We start from the raw sequence: 10,909 nt of genomic DNA on the forward strand, positions 1-10,909 counted from the left end.
CCTCTGCCTCTGCCCCTCCCCCTGCTTCTGCAAGCGCTCCCTCTCTCTCTCTCTCTCTCTCTGACAAATAAATACATAAAATCTTTAAAAATAGTATTTATATTCTCTCCTGTTACCATAAAGCATTCTGTTCAAAGAGTTGAAAATCAATAAGCAAATGTATAAAATCCATATCAGGTAAGAATATTTCTGTTTTATGCAGAAAGAAACTTGACCCAGATTCATTATGTAAAAAGTGAGTTTATGGACTCACTTAAAAGTCCCAGAATGGAGTTGGCTATGGGTGTGGCCTGGAGCAGGAACTCATAAAATATCATCAGATCATAAGTCCTTTCCATCTTTTGGCTCTGCTTCCCGCTGTGTGTCAGTTTCAACCTCAGAGAGGCTCTCTTTGTCCTGTGATGTTCATATGGCAGCCAGCAACTTCGAAGACTACATCAGTCCAGATTTACAACCAGCAGGAAAGTGAAAATCTTTGTCTCAACATTTCTAGCTACCATCCTGTTTCCCTGTGACTGGACATCTTAGGGAATGTGCTGCCTTTTTTTTTTTTTTAAAGAACTTATTTATTTTAGAAAGAGAGAGAGCAAGCAGGAGAGTAGAGTGAGGGGCAGAAGGAGAAGCAGACTGCCCGCTGAGTAGGGAGCCCAATGTGGGACTCTATCCCAGGACTCTGGAATCATGACTTGAGCAGAAGGCAGATGTCTAACCAACTGAGCCACCCAGGTGCCCCTATGTACTGCCTTTTAACCAATATTGTCACTAGGGAGTGCTTAATATTATTTGGGTTTAGCCTGGCTTATATGGTCCCTTCTTAGACTTAAAGGCAGAGCCCTCCCCAGACCAAATGGCTGACTGGAGAAGGACCCTGAGCTAGTTAGAAGATAAACATCATGTAATTCTTTATTGATTTGTAGTTTTCCTTCCTCTCCTCCAGGCAACAACTTTCCTCAGCCCCAAAGTCTATATCACCCTTCCCCTCACAAATATAGACTCTTATAAACATAAGTCTGGGAGGGAGTTTCAGGCTGCCGAACCCCAAATTATAAGTAAGCTTTGCCAGAACAGCCAGCTCCTGAGAACCTCTGAAGAAGGACCCTGAGGAGAGAATTATAGGATAGTTTTACCAGGGAAAGATTTTGAAGCAATTTTTTTTTTTTTTTTTTTTTTTAGAGAAGGAAGAAAATAGTTTTCTAGAAATAAACATGATTTTCATCACCTCCTTGAGTGTCTCCAGATTTTCAAGCACAGCAAATCTCTTGAATCCGTATTTTCTGTAGCTTCAGCTTCCTGGGTCCCCCGTGCTCCCGCTCCAGCCTGTCACGGCTACAGGGCTCCCACCCTTGGGCTCCTTTCATGACCCTCCTGGCTTGAGTTGCAAGTCTGCCTCTTTGTGGGTTTACTGCCTGGCCTTATTTGAGTTTATCCTCAGGAACTTTCGCATTAGGAATATGTTGGGAGATCAAAGGTCCTTTTTTCTTATTTGTCTGAAAATGTTCCTAGTCTATCCTTACCCTTGACAGAAAACTTGTCAGGATATAAAATTAAAAGACCAAAAATATTTTCCATCAGAACTTTAAAGGCACTATTCTGTTGTCTTCAAGTACCTAGGATTACAGGTGACCAGGCCCCGGTAAGCTTAATTTTCAAGTCTAATTTGGAAGTCACCTCTAATTTTCATCCATCTTTGAAATCTTTTAGAATCTTCCCTTTATTCATGGAGTTTTAAAATTTCACAGTGATTTATCAAAATGTGAGTCTTTTTTTTCACTCATGTGCTTGGACTTTGGTGGATCCTTTTCATCTGGGGACTTGTGTCCTTCGGCTCAAGTCAATTCTCCTCTTCGCTCTTTCAAGATGCTTGTCCACCCTCTTTTATCCATTTGGACTTTCTATTACGTTAATGTTGTAAGTCTTTTTTCTCAAATTTCTGTCTTTATCTTACAATTCTTCGTTGACTTGCTTATCAACTATATATTTAATTCCCAAGCTCATTCTTGCTGGTTTCATAGCTGCTGCTGCTTGTTTTATTTTGGTTACTCTCTTTCACCTTGTAAGCTTTCAAGTATCTGGTAATACTAATTTATTTTTTTAAGATATTATTTATTGATCTGACAGAGAGAGAGCACAAGCAGGGGGAGGAGCCGAGGGACAGGCAGGCTTCCCACCAAGCATGGAGCCTGATATGACAATCAATCCTAGGACCTGGGGATCATGTCCTGAGCTGAAGGTAGATACTTAACCGACTGAGCCACCTGGGCACCCTGATACTAATTTATTTTTAGGAAAGAGCCACAAAGACCTGACTGGGACTCTGAATATGTGCTGGGCTTCTTTACTGGAGAGCTTGACTCCAGGCTGATCCACTCATCGGCTGGCCAGAGGGCAGAATTGGAAATACACGTTCTCAACAGCTGCTTGAGAGACTGACGTCTGCCTGCTGGGGTTTCTGGGTGAGGATAGGCTGAGAGAGGGTGTAAGAAGGGTACCATGTTCTATCTCTAGAACTTCAATTATATTTCCCAGCTTTCACGGCCAAGTCTTCTTTCTTTCTGTGGCCATTCCTGGGTTTCCAGGTCTCCTGGTTCTCCTGGGGCCTGATTCTACCCAACTCTGCCTCCCACCTCTCTAACACAGTGCAGGCTGCCGTTTCCTGCACCTTGCATCACTAGGAACTACGGCTCCATCCACTTCCTTTCTCTTAGAAATACGTTGACATTTCTGTTACACTGATATCCTCCGCCTCTTGTTTTCACTTCGCTGTGCCTTTATATCTTTCTTCAGTCATATAATGGGTTTTCAGGTGGGAAAAGACAAACTTGCGTTTTCCCTCTTGAATCAGAAGTTAATAGATGATTGGGTAAGAGCACTAAAAGCAAAACAACAAACAACAACAAACAACAACAAAAGGAATCCAACATTCAGTACTGCCTATCTCCTTGGAAGGAAACTGCAGACATGCTCCCTTCAAGACAGAGAAAGCTCCCCGCGGACAAGCTGTAATGGCTACTCTGGGCATGGCTCAGCTCTGTGGGTCTCCATCTTCCCTGTTGTGGGGAAAACCATAGGGAATGGTTGAGATGAAAGGATCTTCCTGATGGGATGGATGCGTCATCCATCACACTGGCCCGAGAACGTGACGGGGGTCTGATATCTTATGGGACCCTCTCTGTACCATTCCATGGCTACCCTTCCGTTCCACTCCCACCACTCCTCAACAGTCCAGCTGACTCTGCCTCTCACTGGGCTTTTTTCCCCCAAAGATTTCCCAGCGGAAGAGGTGAATGTGTCATTAATTACCTTTATTTTTCTTAAGATTTAGTTGTGACCTAATACTCATTTACCTCCATGATTTAATTTCACATAGGGACTTAAGTTTAATAAACTGTTACATACTTCTGACTGTATCATGTTGGACCTATACAAAATAGCTCTGGAGTCCTGATACATTCTGAGCCAAGATGTCCTTGTTATTTATATTCTGGACATTGCTTCTAGGTTAAGGAAGGGGAAAACTATCTGAAGATAAGATTCTCACATATAAGACAAAACTGGCTTCATCTTTTAAAATGCAAACCCTCAAGTTTGGATGACCACAAACATAACCTTATAAAATATTCTTACCCTCGCAAAGTGGATATTTGTCACAGAGAGTGCCGCCTATCTACCACATTACCTGTCACATTGTGGGTGCTTGATAGACGTTTGCTGGGTCAATGAGTATTGGGCCAGAACTGTTTAAGTACCTTTTGATTGGGTCATGATCCATTCTAGAGACCAGAACGGCACTCATTGCGTAGGTAGCATTAGCTACAGTAAGCTGTGGGGAGACAGGCACTAAAGAGGCTGAAGATTAAGGGAAACTTGTAGTTGAATGTTTGGAAAAGGGGAAGGAGCAATCATTAGCGTTTAACTACTTTTCAGTTCCAGCTGAAGCGGATTCTGGTTCTGAATTCATTTAAAAGGTACAGGATGTTTAGAGAACATTATTTTTAACAGTGGAAAACCAGAAACAGAATGAATGTCTGACACTAAAAGAACACAGTTATTGGATAGAATAATAATGTTGTCTTTTTAAAAATAGGCTCTATTTTTTAGAACAGTTTTAGATTTTCAGAAGAATCGAGAAGATAGTATAAGGAATTCCCACATACCCCACACCCAATTTCCCATATGATTGCGATCTTACAGCAGTGTGGTCTATTTGTTACAATTAGCAAATCGATATGGATACCTTACCATTAACCAAAGTCCATGATTTATTTAGATTTCCTTAGGCTTTTGCCTGATGTCCTCCTTCTGTTCCCAAATCCCATCCACAATACATCATGTTTAGTTGTCGTGTTTCTTTAGCCTTCCTTCGACTGTAACAGCAGCTATGATGTAGGCTTTTAAAATGATGAATTTACAAAAAAAAATGTGAATGCATTTACATAAGGGAATAGATACCAAAAAGAAACACAAGGAAACAAAAATACTGGGTTGAGGGATCAAGGTCATGGTTGAAATGTACATATTCATATTATTTTCTTTTTAAAATCAAGTTCTAGTTAACGTCGGTTCAATTATAAATTCTCAACTCCTCACCTTTACCTCTCCCCATCACATTTTTATAGTTTTTGACTCACAGGTAAATAGCCTACAGATGTCAGCTTCAGTCGGCTGATGGGGACACACGAACAGGTCCCCGAGTCTCCCTTGAGGTTAGGCTAGATGCCCTGAACTGTGAGCAGAATGACATTTCTTCTGAAATCTTCATCTCTTCCTCCCCCCATCACTTTGAGACTGAGATAAAGTAGGTATTTGAACCTCACGCTTAGGAAAGCTTCTCAGTTTCTGAGGCTAGATGTCTAATTCTTTAATACGTTGAAAGGCCAGATTCCTTACTCTGGTTAGGGAATAAACACCATGTGGAGTTTTTTTTTTCTCTATTTTTTCTTTTTTCTCTCCCCCAGGCACCTTCCTTTTCCTCTTTCTTCAGCAACAAAGCAGTACTCCCTGCCATGTAGAACTAACTCATGCACCTCATATGTCCAGACTCTGCTTACACTCTGCTGGGAGACCGCCATGCAGAAGTGCAGAAAAGACGCAGAGTATTGAGAAGAGCGGAGCAGACTTTTTGGAACTTAAAGCGCTTTGAAACCATTTTGCAGAAGTGGAGGATCTTGGGGGGAACAGAGTGGTCAGAAACTCACCAGCTTCTTTCCTCTTCTTCCTGGGAACACAACTGGAGTCCACTGTCCGGCCTCCCACCCGGGTGGGCGTGGTCCCAGGCCTGAGTTCAAGCCGCAGAACTGGGGCAGAAGTGGTGTATGCCACCTCAAGGCCTGGCCTGTAAATATAAGGTCTTCTCAAGTGAGGAATGTTGGTGAAACAGAAATGATCATGTTCACCCAGCCAACCCTGTAGCTGCTCAGCATACATACCTGTCTTCTCAGACAGACAATCCCAAACGCCCCATGAACATAATCCACAGACCGCCTCAAAATCACTAGTCACATGCAGCTTCTGCCTCCAGATCTGAGGCCAGGATCTCTGGCTACAACCTGTATTGGGTCTGGATACTGTTTCTCACAATCCATCATCTCTGAGTGAAGTGATGAAGGCTCCCCGCTTTCACCCAGCGGTGTTGAAAATTTCAAGTCTGTCACTAGCAACACTTCATTTCTGTATTATCAGGCCTCTCGGGTGACAGAAATCCAAGGTGTTTGGCAAAGTGAGATGAACCTGAAGCCAAAAGAGAATTAACTTGGTCTCTGCAGGATGTGGCATCTATAGCATTTAGATTCGGCATCTATGGGGCAGTGACAGTGGGCTGAGGTTGGAGGACGGGAGAAGGCTGATTCTGGAGAGAAATAGAGAGGCCTCGCACCTGCAGAATTTACACGGACAGCTTTCAAATCCCGCAAACTGCCCCCCTCCGCCCCCATCTGCCTACTCTTCCCTCTTGGGTTCTCTGAAACATGTTTGTATTTTTATAATAATTCATCCTCCCTTTCTGCCTCCCAATTCTTTTTTGGCTTAATTAATTTGGAATTGGTTTTCAGAGCTTGTCACTAAAGAATCCTCACGAACACGATGAAGCAATGTTTAGAAAAGTCAAAGGAAGGAGGCATCTGCTAATGATGGGTAGGTTTTATTTACTTCTTCCCCTCAAAAGAGTGGATTCCAAACCAAAACATTGTAAATTCTTTTTTTTTTTTTAAGATTTTATTTATTTATTTATTTATTTGACAGAGAGAGATCGCAAGTAGGCAGAGAGGCAGGTAGAGAGAGAAGGAATCAGGCTCCCTGCTGAGCAGAGAGCCCGATGCGGGACTCGATCCCAGGACCCTGAGATCATGACCTGAGCTGAAGGCAGCGGCTTAACCCACTGAGCCACCCAGGCACCCTGTAAATTCTTTTTTTTAAAGATTTTATTTATTTATTTGACATACGGAGAACACAAGTAGGGAGAGAGGCAGGCAGAGAGGGGTAAGCAGGCTCCCTGCCAAGCAGAGTTCGATATGGGACTCGATATCAGGACCCTGAGACCATGGCTGGAGCCGAAGGCAGAGGCTTAATCCTCTGAGCCACCCAGGCGCCCCAAACATTGCAAATTCTTTAATGAGTCCCAGTTTTCTTTTCTATGAGGCTATGATAATCACCTTTTAGAAATTCCCCTGTGGAGATTTACGGGGGAGTAATATCTTTAATTAACTGAACGTTCATTAAGTTTAGAGATCCCTGCGAGAAAGAAAATCTTTGCTAACCCCTGAATCAGAGTTCTAGGTTTAAAATCCTCACCATCATTCACTCATAACCTCTTCATTCTTGCCTCAAAGGGCTGTGCTTTTGGAATATTACCTTGGTAGCAGATATAGAATGTCTATCGACAAGGTGACATCTGGACGCTAAGAAACAAATGAGGAAGCAACCGCAATAGTGAAAGGGAAAAATTTCTCCCCAAATCATGGCAAAGTAAGTAAAAGAGGGAATGGGTTCAGGAGATGCGCAGATGGAATTTAACAACTGAGTAGGTGTGAGATACAAAGGGAGGTCTGAGTCAATGAGAATGCAAGGCTCCATCTGCAGCATTTCCATTGTGTTCGTTTAATTAAAATTGCATTCCATTACCTTTTACCCTTCATATTGGCAAAAATTAGAAAGCTAATTAATGCTAAATGGTGTTGGGGATAAAGGAATATAGGGACTCAGATATTCTGCCATTGGCAGAACAGGCTGGTGCAGTCTTTCTGGATCCGAATCTGGCAGTACTAAGTGAAACTAAGATGTGCCTATATCCAAGGGATGTTCTCACACATGTCAAAAGTGGAAATGTACAAGGGTGATCATTGCATACCTTTTCTTTAAGTAGTGAGTTGGGGGCAATCGACTAACCTGTCACTTGGTGGGTCGAATAGGTGAAATGTGGGGGAAGCACCCAATGGAGCGTTTTGCATCAACTAGAAGCAACAAACTAGCTTTATCTCAGCACCACAGCTAGATCTCAGAGCCACAGTACTTGATAAAAAAGAGTGAGTGAGGGGTGCCGGGTTGGTTAAGTGGGTTAAGCCTCTGCCTTCGGCTCAGGTCATGATCTCAGGGTCCTGGGATAGAGCCCTGCATCGAGCTCTCTACTCAGCAGGGAACCTGCTTCCCTTCCTCTCTCTCTCTGCCTGCCTTTCTGCCTACTTGTGATCTCTCTGTCTGTCAAATAAATAAATAAAATCGTTTAAAAAAAAAAAGAAAGTAAGTGAGCCAGCACCTGGCTGGCTCAGTCAGGGGAGCATACAACCCTTGATCTTGTGTTTGTGAGTTTGAGCCCCATGTTGGGTGTGAAGATTATTTAAAAGCAAAGTCTTAAAAAAAAAAATAGTAAGCTATAGCCTTTTACATAAATTGGCTATTTACGTGAATTAAAAAATGTACCTAATATAATGCATTTTGTAAGAAACATAATAAATAAGAGGATACACATCACACGTATTAGAGTATTGCCTATTTTGAGAAAAGAATGGGAAGAATGAGAATAAAAGAATAAATCAGTAAATGAAAGAGAGAAGCTTCAAGCAGACCAGTAAGGACAGAGTGCCATGAACTAAGGAGCATTACGGACTCAACCCTCTGATGTGAGGTGAGAAGGGACTTCCACGAAGGAGGTAAATATCCCACAAATATCACTAACATTTGAGGAACTCCTCGAGCGGCACTCCTCCTTGGAAGGTATGCTTTGACCCAAAGAAGCACATGTGGAAGAAAGGCAGGCAGAGAAGCCTTGCATATCAAGATGTGGTTGACCACGTGAATGGCCATGAGCTCGGGTGAGGAGCACATTAACAGTTACTAGGTCGAGACTGAGAAGAAAGGCAGAAAGCATGGTGGGAACAGGACCCAAATTTCATGGCTGAATGAAGGGAATGGACAACGTGTTTCCAAAATGGGCATACTTGTTAGCAGAGCCAATTTACACTGAGAAGGACTGGGGGTGAAGGAGAAACAGCAACAAGCAAGATACGAGTAATCAAGGGGACCAAAAAGATGACCATCATATGCATGCTGAAAGTGAAAGTATGTATTTCCTCAGGATTATAAAGGGTCAACCTTCAAAAGGAATCAGGTCCCTGGCAGCTCTGAATTGGAGAATCTCTGGGATCTATGAGTAAGAAGATGGAGTCTGGAGGAAACGACGTCCTCTTGCGGAAATGAGAATTTAGGGGAAGGGGAAGGGAAGAATTGAGGACAGGGGCTGGAGGGTGGTGATAGTGGGAGGGGGTGTGGGAGTTGAAGACCCAAAGTCTATACTTGGCAAGAAGTATTCCAAGGGAGGAAGTAGTATTCTTTTAAAAACTCTAAAATTTAACCATATCCCGTAATTTCCCTCCAAATCCTGAAGCAGCTCTGCTGGTTACCTGAACCTTAGATGGCCCCTTGTCAAATTGGTGGGACACAGATCCTCAGGACAGTGGTTAAGTATATTCTATTTCCCCACTTTTCTCTCATCCTCTAATTCAAGGTTCCCTGTGTCAATCACCTCTTTACTCCTTTAGTCAGATCTTTATTAGAAATGAAAACTGCAGTCAGGACATTACAATAAATGCTCTCAGCGAGGGGTAATTTATAGAGGAAAGTCATGGTTCTTGGACTTCCCATGTCTACTTAGGCTCTGATGGAACATTCTGATACACCTCTAATGATTAAGTTGTACTGAGTCCAGCATGACGGGTATGGATCTGAAACTGCACTTGAGACTTCAAGATGAGAAAATAATTGAGAACAGGAATCTACCTCACTCGTCTTTGTAAGTTCCTGAGCCTAGTCTGGCATTTAGCACATATAAAGTACCAAGGCAGTGACTGAAGTATCAGGGAGAATTGAGCCAGAATGCTTAACTGCCTCATGCCTAAGTCAGGATGCACCCTGCTTGGATTAGGGCTAAAAATACAAGTGACGTGAAGTTGGTTATGAAGAGGGGCTACAAAAACTCAAAACCAGGAAATTTTGCCAGTCTCAGAATGGGGACGATGGCCAACGATTACTAACTTCCCAATTGGTTGTAGATACACATAAATAAGATGTTTACAGAAAATTACTTAGGATAGTGAAAAACCAGAAACAAGTTTGAAAGGTACTGGAATGTTCCAGAGAAATTAAAAAGAAAGCACTGACATTAAAATAGTTTGTGACAGAGTGAAGGGATTTTAGGTGAAATTTGACTTATTTTTATAATGTTGCAAATTGTCATTTTAAACTTTAAATTGTCATTTTAAAGTTTCTTTTAAAAAGTTTAAAAGAAAAGGAATTCATTGAACTTTTCACCTTGTACCTAGTCAGTGAACAGATACTAACTTGAAAAAAGCACATGGGAACCCACATTCAGGACTGCTACTCATTTACCCCATGCTTGGAACAGTGGGCAGAATATTTCCCTCTCAATTTTTCACCTCATCTCTCTTACATCATTTTGAAGAGAAATAAAATGGGTATTTGGCATATTGAGTTTAGACAGGGATCTCATTCCGTTGTCTTGGAAGTTAGGTGGAGAATATTTTGTAGGCCCCCAGGGAGAAGTATCTAGGGACAGTTGGAACATAGACAATACATCAATTTCAGTTTCCTGTTTTCCCCTGTCTTCTCCCAGTTGGTTCTGGACCACCTACATTCTCCTTTCTTTTAGTCACAAAACACACCAGTTAATGCAAATAGATGTTTGAGGAATTGCTGCCAAGTTCACACACTCAATATCTGATCAAGCTCCATCAGAAAGCTGTAGTGCATGTAAGTTCTGGATGGCTCTAGAGGAAAGGAGTGATCAAAGTAAACAGGACTGCCACTGTTCTGTTGTCCAGTTTGTGCACCACCTAAAAATGCCTGGTTGAGTATGTGAGCCAGCACAGTCCCTACTTCACCCCCCAAGCTGTGCACACTTACTTCTAGAAGCCACTTCAGATGGGGAGCCATTTTCTTCTTACAGAGATGTTATCCATGTTCCAAAACTCTGGCCCCCAAGGGCCATGTCTGCTCAGAGGAGGCACTCTGTCCACAGAGAAGGAGCTTTCTTCCATTCATTCAAGGCACATACTCTAAGGAGACATCTTGAGATTGGGTTAGGGCTACTCAGAGAAATCTTGGGAGGAAGGATTTCGAGACAATTCTGAAAGAAAAAAAGATGCCCCTTTTTTTTTTTTTAAGAGAAAAACTGGCAGGGCCCAGACTTATTTCAAGCAGGAGGATATACTGCAGACACTCTCAGTGTCCTGCCTGCATCCTCCTCAGACTGCCTTCTCTGCATCCGATGCATTTCTGTACCTGAAGGCTGTCCCAGAACTCTGGAAAGCGGTCTTGTTCACCCAGACTCATTCTGGAAGGACTGGGGAATTAACACTCCCAGGATCAGCCAACATCCAATGACTGATTAGACTTGGTGTGA

At 42.6% G+C, this 10,909-nt stretch overlaps 1 long non-coding RNA gene across 1 annotated transcript; it reads right to left on the reverse strand.

The window, feature by feature from the left end:
• Positions 1-4,254: 4,254 nt before the first annotated feature.
• LOC132011901 (uncharacterized) lies at positions 4,255-10,467 on the reverse strand. The gene is made up of 4 exons (XR_009402452.1): positions 10,411-10,467; positions 5,427-5,727; positions 5,196-5,332; positions 4,255-4,388 (listed from the first exon to the last, which is right to left on the reverse strand). It is a non-coding gene; the product is annotated as an uncharacterized LOC132011901 (long non-coding RNA).
• Positions 10,468-10,909: the final 442 nt, after the last annotated feature.

This window comes from Mustela nigripes, chromosome 1 (genome assembly GCF_022355385.1).
Source record: "Mustela nigripes isolate SB6536 chromosome 1, MUSNIG.SB6536, whole genome shotgun sequence".
Classification (NCBI taxonomy): Eukaryota; Metazoa; Chordata; class Mammalia; order Carnivora; family Mustelidae; genus Mustela; species Mustela nigripes.